The sequence below is a fragment of the Notolepis coatsorum genome, assembly GCF_963971535.1.
Source record: "Notolepis coatsorum genome assembly, chromosome: 9".
Taxonomy (NCBI): Eukaryota; Metazoa; Chordata; class Actinopteri; order Aulopiformes; family Paralepididae; genus Notolepis; species Notolepis coatsorum.
The window spans coordinates 1754338-1765332 of NC_140173.1; the positions used below are offsets into that span (position 1 = coordinate 1754338).

The following is a 10995-nucleotide window of genomic DNA, read 5'->3' on the forward strand; positions in this document are numbered from 1 at the left end:
TAGGGGTGACGCTTGGCATCACTACTGCACTATCTCGCGTACGTGCACGCGTACTGAATAAACCACAAATGTACCTCTAATACCAGTATTAGTCTGACCACACCCCTCATCAGCTTACCTTCATAAGCAGGTGTGTGGTCACCTGCTCTCCTCCTTCCCAAGCTTTCACCACAAGGTGAGGTCAAGGGCTGCAGCGGCCGTCTGATGCCAAGCGTCACCCCTAATTAACAGAACTTGGTTATAGTCATAACCTAACGTTCTGTTTCATTAGGGGCTCTGCTTGGCATCACTACTGCACAAAGGGAGGCCAAGCGGAGCCGCTGGCTGACAAATACACCCCGCTGACAGCCCCCCAAAACCATCAGAACAGGGAGGGCCGAGCCCCCCCGACCCCCCCTAATGGAGGGTATCCCCCCTATTAGAGGCTTCACGGGAAGGCGACGGACCCGACCGTGCGAAGAGGCACTCAAGCAACTTAACGCACAGGGTGAGCAGACCGTGGCTTGACCCCACGACTACACACACGCACAACCCGCATGCCACCCGGGAACGAACGGAGGAACAACCTCGTTACTGCCCCCAGAATCACGGGGTCAAGGGCAAACCCAACCCCGTGGCAAGGCCGTAGCAGCGGAGCGCGAAGGAAGACCCAGACCCACCAAAAGGACTGGACTCCCTGGAATGGGGGCCCGGAGAAGTCCATGATGCCAGCATCAAGACCCCACCAGGTGGGCACGTAGTGCCCCGCCCCCCACATCGCCAGCGTATTCGGACAAAGGCCCCCCAGTTACTGCACCTGGTAATCCCAGGCGGTATCCCAAGTACTAACCAGGCCAGAACCTGCTTAGCTTCCGAGATCGGACGAGATCGGGCGTGTTCAGGTCGGTATGGCCGTAAACCGAGCGGGCCCCGTCCCCCCAACAGTACACCGCCTGGCACACTAACCCTGCAGAACAGACAGTCAGCATGGCCGTAAGCACACAAAAAAAAAAAGGTTAACCAACGGAAGCAGGCAGCGCACCGGGGAAAAACCAGGCAACAGGCTGTTAACCCTAGCCTGGAGACTGCGGACGAGACAGGCGCCAGAGGGGACAGCTGAACACAGCCGCCCCGGCGGAAGGAGCGTAAGCTGGCGGTGTTGCATGACCAAGCCTCCATTTAAAAACCCCCACCCAGAGGGGTCGAGGCAGAGAAGGCTGACACGATTGGCAGACGTCATGAACGTGCAGGGGCACCCTCAAACGGTGAACCCGGGAGTTGACACTGCTCCAACACACCAGGGAATCAACCACCTCGTGTTACCCAATGCGGTGGTTGTTCCTATAACCCCTCAAGAAAAAACTCCAAAACACACCTGCGGGTATACACCGGCTATACCGCAGTACAAGTGTTTCAGTTTCCAAAAAGGGTTAACCCAGGCCTACGGGTCGCAAACATCACTTCGGACCGGGCCTGGCGGTACGGGAAGCACAGGGTCACCAGAGGAGGTCAAAAAACCACCCCCACAGGCCCCTCTTCGCCATGCGTGAGAGAGGAGCGAAAAATAATGGAGAACCAGCCCCTAAGCACACCGTACCTGGTATTCCCCGGCGGTCTCCCAACCAAGTACTAACCAGGACCAACCTGTGTAGCGGCCGAGATCCGACGAGATCGAGCGCGTACAGAATGGCATGGCTGTAAGCCATGACGACAGTGCTGAGTAAAAACATACCCAACCAGGGTCTCCATAGCGCTTAACCCTGTGACACCCAGACCGACCTGGCATTTTTCCCCCTGAAAAAAGCCCAAGTCCCTCAGGGTACCAGAACAGCAGATCTGCATCCCCGGCGGACAACGGGTTCAACTGATCTGGACCAGCGTGACCAGAACCAGTCCCGTGCCCTAACCACGCCGACATGCCTACTCCAGGAGAAGGGCAGATATGCGTGTTGATCTTAACATGAAAAGAAGGCGCCACCCAGACGTTCGGACGAACCGCGCCTGGTGGCCCACCCCAAGGGCGTGAGACCCCACTACATATGTTCAGATCCATCCCGTCATCATCCCCCAGACATGAACGAGAATCCGTCGACAACCCACCCAGGTCATGGGATGTGGTCGTCGGAAGAGGAAAAACCCCCATCTCAGTTGCTTTATAAAAACGCTGTTTCAACCACAAGCAACCAAGGCGTGCCAGTCAATCGCCTGTTTACAGCGAGCTAGCACTATACGTGCGTCGGGACACACCCCCATCAATGAACAGGCTATTTAGACCTGTCATTGAATCCCCAAGGCGCCCAGGGGAACGACAAGAGGGGTGTGACACTCCCTAACTCCAACACTTCTGGAATAGAAAGAAGGAAGCATCAACAGTATGTATCCCAGTCTACACAGCCGGGGTAAAAAATGTTCACATTTTTACATCCCACCACCCTCCCATAGGAAAGAGACGGGGATCCCCAGAGAGACTTCCCACGCGAGCTGTACAGATTGAAAAGAATATATTGCACCTTGAGCCATGTAAAAAACTGGTTTTAGGGCCTCCGGGGAAGAGGCACTGAACCCATACACACTCAATAAACGAATTGAATCGAATATACATACAATAGAAAAGGACCCTTCTAGAGGGTCCACTCACTTTGACAATCTGAGGAGGAAGGCTCTGTACTCTGATGGAGGCTTCCTCACATGGAAGAAGGAGTCCGAACTCACAGAAGGCCTGAATAGGCGCTTGGTGAGGAGGAGCCCTGACCACCCCCCCTGAAAACAGATCCATCACATGGACCTGAACAGCACACGGAAGTCCTACCAACAGAGACGCGCACGGTGACGTACTCTATGGCGGGGGAATTCCTGCGGTGCACACGCACAATATACCAGGCCGTGGGACCAGGAACTCCCTCCCCCCCCCCCCCCCCCCGTAACGTGCCGAACCGCCACGTGACGGGAACCTTGAAGGACAGGGGGTGTACCCCTGACCGACAGAACAATGGGGAGAGGAAAGGTTACCAGTTCACCCCTTTACGACCCCACACCCATGATACGACGTAACGACAAAAAGAGAATATGACACAGTCATAGTCAGCTCTATGAAGCGTTTCACAGCTCCACACAGCGCATGAGCTAACCTGCTATCTGATTTTTACTAAGGAAAAACACAGAATAGAGAGGGCTCTAAGAACCCCGGTCCAACATACACATGTGCTTCTGTGGCCAGTACAACCCAGTTGTAGGTCACATGACACACACAACCCATCATCACCTACAAAAAATGGCAAAAACACTCAACAGAGGAACGCCGTTTTTTTCACAATGAGAGAATACATCATTCTTGATTAGTATCGACCACAGGCCTTGCTAAGCACACATGACAGCAACCAAACCAATTTCCCTTTAGGAAATAAGTTTCTCCAGCAGATTTAGCACAACCTCAGCAATCAAGCTAAGAGTTACATCGTATCCCTACCACACAAAAGACACAATTAATGCACAACATGTCTGATAGGAGGTGATAAAGTCCCCAGGGAACCGGGGGGGAAAAACACAATCCTCCTATTTTACCCTCAATACGGCCAGTTAAAACAGGAAAACCTGTTAATGTGTGAACACACTGTTCATTGTCATTACAGTCTGAGAAAGAACATTCTTTTACTCACTTGTCACCAAGCATAGCTTCATAGGTTAGTTACCTTAGTTGTGAGTACACGGCCGTGTTACTCACACAACAACCAGATCATTACATCCCGTTTGCACGGAGAAGCTAACTGCCAGTGACAAAAACAGCTCACACATAACCCGCAACGTATCCTAAATGCATTGTAGCAACACACGTTTTGGGAAAAACACCGTTATTCACAATACATTTAGCAAAGTAAAACCAGAAGACGTGTTATGAGGTCTGGTCAACCCTGTTCCTACCCGGAACGCAGATCAGCGAAGTGCAGTCACAAGACACCGTAGAACACAGCCGTCCTGTGTTGTTCGATCCGGGCAGCGTCGCCGCTCCAACCAGTCGCTACAGTCCTCTTTGTTGACGCAATCCCCGTCCAGGCTCAGGGCAGGGTCGACGAACATCCCCTGTCAAGGATGACGTCGTGGTCAAGAGTGTAAAACATGTTAAAATCAAAGCACGTTCAACAGAATAGCATCAAGCTAACGGCTGCTCCAACCGTTCGGGTGCTATTGCTTCTGCTCGCGAGACGCCGATCTAACGACGCACGCGATCAGAAGCGAGCTCACGGCGGCGCGCGAGAAGCTAAGCTACCCCGCGCCAGGCCATGGCCATAGCAGCAAGCTAACGTTACCTAGCGACCACGACATGCTAGCCCCGCAGCTAACAGCTGACTGGCTAATAGTAGGCCTTAAGCAGGCCATGCAGCGATCCAGCAGGCTAACGCAGCAGTTAACAGCTGACCGGCTAACCGTAAGCTATGAACATGTAAACAATGACATAACACTCACCCAGACAGGCCGCCGTTCTGAACCTCTCCTCACTTTTTAAGAGAAAAGAGAAAACAAGATGTCAACACCGCTTCACAACGGTGACATTACCACATCCGACGGAATCAGCACAGTACCAACTGGCCTGTGTAGCTGACTTTGAACATGAATCTGCCGCTATCGCACATTACATGCACATATCCCCTCGTGAAGGAATACTCTCATTTGGATATGAAAGATGGGGCCTTAACACGGTGACAGAGAGAATCCACTCGTCCAGAACACACAGGGATCACCAGTGTCAATGGTCGCGGCCCACTAGTTAAAACTATAATGGTCTCCAGACCAAGGCCTTCTGTCGCCTAGGTGGCTGAACAAAGGACCCTAGTCTGGGGCCGGTTTCCATAAACTTTGTCAAGTAGCCCCCATAGCACTAACAGACAAGTGGAGCCCGCCAGCAAACACTACTCACCCAACCTGGAACGCACCGCTTCTCACAACAGCGGCATGTCCGACAGTTCAGCTGTGGCCTGACAGGTTTCACCCCAACAAACACAGCAAGGAACTGCAGTTGAGAAGCATGCAGCGGCGTGCTCCCAATACGAAAACCGGTGGAGGGTTTTTAGAATGATCATCATCTTCCAGACACTCCAGTACGAAGACAATATCGCCGTATTTTCTCGAAAATAGTGAGAGAGAAAATAAAGATATGATGTCAACGTATCCTTGTTTCCCAAAGCTGCTCCTAAACCTTTCTTCCATCATGGTGTCAAGTGTGGGGATCTACCGAGGCACTTCTTCCTTGTGGTGAAAGCGAGAAGGAGGAGAGCAGGTGACCACACACCTGCTTATGAAGGTAAGCTGATGAGGGGTGTGGTCAGACTAATACTGGTATTAGAGGTACATTTGTGGTTTATTCAGTACGCGTGCACGTACGCGAGATAGTGCAGTAGTGATGCCAAGCAGAGCCCCTAATGAAACAGAACCAACATTTTCACTGTAAAGTATATAAAAACGAAGTTATTGAACTTTAAACTTGAAACAAATACTATACTGCCTATAATTGCTCATATGTGTACATTTTCCATTAATCATATTATAGATATTTTTTATTTTCTATATGTGATCCACTCCCCCCTCCCCCTGCTATGCTGAAAAATTTCATGTTATTGCATCAGCCAGATGCTGCGTTCACGTTACGTGGGAAGAAGCGGAAACCAGAGGACATCTCGTTGCTACAACTAAGCTTCACGCGTTGACTCAATGAAACGCCCACATCCATACTTCCGCAATTCGTGACGCGAAGTGGGAGATCGGGGTCTATGAAAAAATCCCATATGTCCTAGACTATATAGGAATTATAACTATAGAGGCTGACGTGAATGGTTTTTCCCAGTAGGAAGCTGGTTCTTCCACTTGAATTCCCATGTAACGTGAACGCGGCATGTGCTCAATGGCCGGAAGACGCTGCTACTTCCGTTTGAGATCCACACGTGTACGTTGTTCGTTCGCTTTATTACAAGATTGCACATCGTGAATATCAGGTAAGTTAATAACAATTGTCTATATTTTATTATAGTTGACTTCAAACAGTAATTAACGTTACCAGAATAGTTTAGAAACTCGTTGACTCGTTTTATAAAAATGATATGTTTATTAGCAACGCCGAGCCAACAGTATACGTCGTCTTTGTAATTTAGATATATTATGGCCTTAAAGGCCCGCACTTATGTTGTATTTTTGTTCAATAATGTGACTTTCATGAAGAGGGGAACATTTTGTATCGAAATTGAGCCAGTTTTTGCGTTTTTATCAACCATTTGTGCACATGGCTAGCGCTCCCTCTGTTTTTGTGGTTGTGTTAGATATGCTAAGCTAACGTTACATATCGAACCGATATGCTTTGATCTAATCTTACATGGTACCACGTGTGCCACTACCCGAACGTAAGATTAGATAAGATATAAGCTCCTATCGGTTCGATGATATAATTAACGTTAGCTCAACACGTATAATTGTCTAGGTTAACGTAGCTATCGTTAGCTGCCAGCACTATAGTCAAAGGCCATTTGCGGTGAGCATGTGGATATTTTAATATGGTTCATAATGCGTGCAGGGCAGCAGGGGCTCTGAGACTGAATTGCAGGTTAAACCCTATATTAAATTATGGGTATAGTTTACAACAGAATTGGCACAAGGGTTAAGATGATCACGCGCACGTTATATGGATTAAAATATCCACGTGTGCTCGGCTCCCCCTGTTGTTGTGGTTGTGTTAGATATGCTAAGCTAACGTTACATATCGAACCGATATGCTTATTTGATCTAATCTTACATGGTACCACGTGTGCCACTACCCGAACGTAAGATTAGATAAGATATAAGCTCCTATCGGTTCGATGATATAATTAACGTTAGCTCAACATGTACTTGTCTAGGTTAACGTAGCTATCGTTAGCTGCCAGCACTATAGTCAAAGGCCATTTGCGGTGAGCACGTGGATATTTTAATATGGTTCATAATGCGTGTCGTGCAGCCACTTTTTCCTCCGTGATGGTATAAAACTTGTGATTTGGGTTTCTGTTTTTGTCATTAGTACAACGTGTAACACAGCTCTTTGGCATTGTGATGGACTGAAGAAAATTCCGCCTGATTGTCTTTAATTTGCCATCCGTTTCTCCACTAAATGATGATGCAGGATACATATTATCTGCTGTACATGTAATCTACTGTTTAAATTTGTGTGTTTACAGTGTCTGCCCAGGCCAGGAGTGACAACATCCTCCCAACTGTAAAAAGTATGTGGTACTAATTGTCATGATGACTGAGCGCTACTCTGACTACAATAAGGCATCAAATATGCGAAGGTCAAGGAATATAGTTGATCAACTTTTCCAATTGCACTCTGCAAATAGGCACACCTCTGAGGCGCCTGAACCTCCAGGTTATCAACTTCTTGATTTAGCGGAGGGACAGGGAGGACTTGATTTTGATGATGACACCAGTGTACTGTCAATCTAACTAACTGTAACTGTCCCCTCCTACTTTTCTCCATCTCTATCGCCAATCCGTCCTACAGCTCCCACACCTAGCGTGGCACCCTGTACCCGGCCCAGGCTAACCGAAACCGACTGTGATCGTAAGTGTTCTACAGCAATTACTACTACACAGTAAATCTCAAGTGTTGCATATCTGTATTGAAAAATCCACTGTGGCACAGCCACACCGGTGATGACACCAGTGTACTGTCAATCTAACTAACTGTAACTGTCCCCTCCTACTTTTCTCCATCTCTATCGCCAATCCGTCCTACAGCTCCCACACCTAGCATGGCACCCCGTACCCGGCCCAGGCTAACCGAAACCGACTGTGATCGTAAGTGTTCTACAGCAATTACTACTACACAGTACATCTCATTCAAAGTGTTGCATCTGGGGGGGTGAGACCTTGACACGAAATAGGGAACCATGACTCAAGACAATGGATATTTGTGTCTCAGTTCAGAACCGTTAGTTTACCACAGTTCTGCACCCAATTTCCCTATGTAATGGTTTTTGTGACATTTTAGATATGCTTACTTTTGGTTAGGCCTCCAAATTAAGATAATCTGGACTGGATACATTCTTTAAAACCTGTCAGATTTTCTGATTTATATGTAGACCGGTTTGAGTTTATTGTAGTGATGTTACTGTGTTTCCAAATCTCAGATATTAACTTGTTAAGTGTGTTCGTTTTTTACAGCTATTCTCCATGAGATTTTAACTACTGTGGCAACGACTAATCAAATGATAAAGGAAATGCACACCTTACTGCTAAAAAATGGTGCAGCAGCAACCGTCCCAGATGGCCTTCCATTTACGATGTTACCACTTTCCACCCTGGATGAGCTGAAAACCCTTGATGAGCGCATTGCACAGGAGGATATCTAAGGAAAAATTGGTAGGTGAAAATGTATATTTGAGGAATTGACATTTGCTGAGACTTTTGACCTATGGCCCTTTTTTTTTATCTACTTTTTTTCTCCCATTCTATTTATTATTATATATTTGGTTACTTGATCATGATTAGGGCTACTTCTACGCACTAGGCCTTATGCTTTTTCTTCTTTTTTTTTGCTATCATGAATATGATCAGTTTCCAATTGTCTACCTATGGTGGTATGTTCTTGGTCCACCACTCCTGAGTAGAGGAAACTAAACAATTTTGTCTTTCAGATCCTTCACTTGGCGATGGCTGGGGGATTGACTGTTAAAGAAACTGTTTGGAGGACTATGGCGAAACTAGTGACAAACCAGCTGGCCAAGAAAATTCGAGCCACTTGCAATTAAAGATGTTGTCCTGAGTAAGTTTTGCTTTATTATTATATGGTTTCTTAATCTTCTAAAGGAATAGTTCAACATTTTGGGTAATATGCGTATTTGCTTTCTTGACCAGAGTTGAGGAGATTGATATCATTCATGTCTGTATACTTTAAATATGAATTGGCACGGAAATGTACGTGGATTCACGTGGATCACATTTTCAGGCCGGAAAAATCACATCCTTGATTTATTTGAGCTTTGAGCCGATGTAAATCTAATGCCTTCATCACTCTGACCGACTCTCAAAACACTTATAGTTGGATGAGTATCAAGAAAGCATTAAAAAAAAAAGTTAATGGAAGTTTCTTATGATAGGGCTTCACCTGTCCCATTCGTTGTCTTTTTTTAGGGTCCGTGAGACTCAATGCGGGCACTAAAAGTGCATCTGATGCAGATGTAGAGCGCTATACTAAAAGGTGGCTTCAGCTCTCGGCAGATAGAGATGGAGGAAGGAGAGATCGGGCCTTGAGACAATTAGCAGTTCCTTCTTAGTAAGTTGTGGTCTGTCTGTCTGTCTGTCTACGTTTACATACTTACTGAATGTTTAAGTCATTAAAACTACATTTTAACCACTCCACAGATTTCATGTTGGCAAACTAGTGTTTGCAAGTCAGGACATCTATACTTTGTGCATGACACAAATAATCTTTCCAATAATTGTTGATTTATCACAGTGAAGACTGTATTGAAAACTCCACCCTGGTGACACCAGTGTACCGCTCTGTAGAAACATCAAACTCTCAAGCATGAGGTACAGAAGCCAACCTAGACATAACCAAGAAGCAGATGGAGAAATGTCACCACGTGCACCTTCATTCTCAAAATCGACTTGAGAGCGAAAGAGTCCATTAGTCCAACTGCAGCCCTTCGCAGTAGGCAAGACTAGAGGAGGCGGTTACAGGTGTTGCACAATCTGGTTGCAAAGAAAAAAAGATAAGGTCCTACCGTTAGTGTTTGAGCCAGGATGACTTGGGAGGGGTCCAATGACCCCCTTCAAATTGTTTAGGGGGACACTGAGATATTTGATGCATTTTCTTTCTCCCTTTCCTCTCCCACCTTCCTCTTCCCTGGGAACAGTTCAATCTATACAAATAAAATGTGTTCATTCATTCAAATGGAGTGTTTATAATATATAAATAAAAGAATATCATTTCGAAGATTTTCATGTTTTTTTCTTAAGGCACAATCACATCCCTGAACTAACTATCTGTCCCCTCCCCCTACTTTTCTCTATCTATCTTTCTATCTATCCAGGAGCGGGAAATCAAACCGGGAACCTCCGGATAAAGACGACTGCTCTACCGACCAAACCACTGTCGTATACACATGCAAACACACAGTAAATCCCCCAGCCATCCCTAAGTAAAGGATCTGAAAGACAAAATTGTTTCCTCTACACTATAGGTAGACAACATTTTGAACTGATGCTTCATGCTTACAGTCTTCTCCAGAGAGAGACAAGAAGATGTATACCAGTCTCGTATCTGTGCATTGAGTAGAAATCTATCTGGCTTAGCACAATGAATGGAAGCGGACATGACTGTGTATAGCCTTCGGGAGAGGTGTTAGTTGGACAATGCCTAGGCTAACCAGTCATGCCCGCTTCCATTCATTGTACTAAGCTAGGCTAACATGCAGCCAGATAGCTTTCTACTCGACGCACAGAGAGGAGACTGGTATCTATCTTCTTGTCTCTCTCTGGAGAAGACTGCTAATTTCACAAAATGTTGGGAGTTTTAAGTGAAAGTATGGGTACCGTCTCAAAATTGTACTCGAGTAAAACACATGAGTAAAAGTCTCTACTAAAGTTTCTACTTTTAAATGTACTTAGTTAAAAGTACAAAAAAAATTTCTGACTGTCTATTCTTCTGATAGCAGTGTTTAATCAAAGATCCCCGCCTTCTATAGTCTTGCACAAGGACCAATCCGCACTACTCAAGTAAAGTACAAATGTACTTTTGACTAATTGCACTTCATTCTTTACACCCATGTTGCGTGTATGGACTATTTTATTTTGTTACATGTTTTGTTAATTATCTCTCAAGGCCTGTTTTATGGTACACATGTTGGGTATGGACTCTGGGAGAAGACTGTTATTGAGTTGTAACAATGATTATATATCTATAGTCTTGCACAAGGACCAATCCGCAAACCTAATACTACTCAAGTAAAGTACAAATGTACTTTTGACTAATTGCACTTCGTTCTTTACACC

At 46.2% G+C, this 10995-nt stretch overlaps 1 long non-coding RNA gene across 1 annotated transcript; it reads left to right on the forward strand.

Moving 5' to 3' along the window:
- The first annotated feature begins 8664 nt into the window (after window positions 1-8664).
- Window positions 8665-10168, forward strand: LOC311234946. Its single transcript, XR_014620119.1, has 3 exons — window positions 8665-8761; window positions 9130-9271; window positions 10035-10168. It is a non-coding gene; the product is annotated as an uncharacterized lncRNA (long non-coding RNA).
- Window positions 10169-10995: the final 827 nt, after the last annotated feature.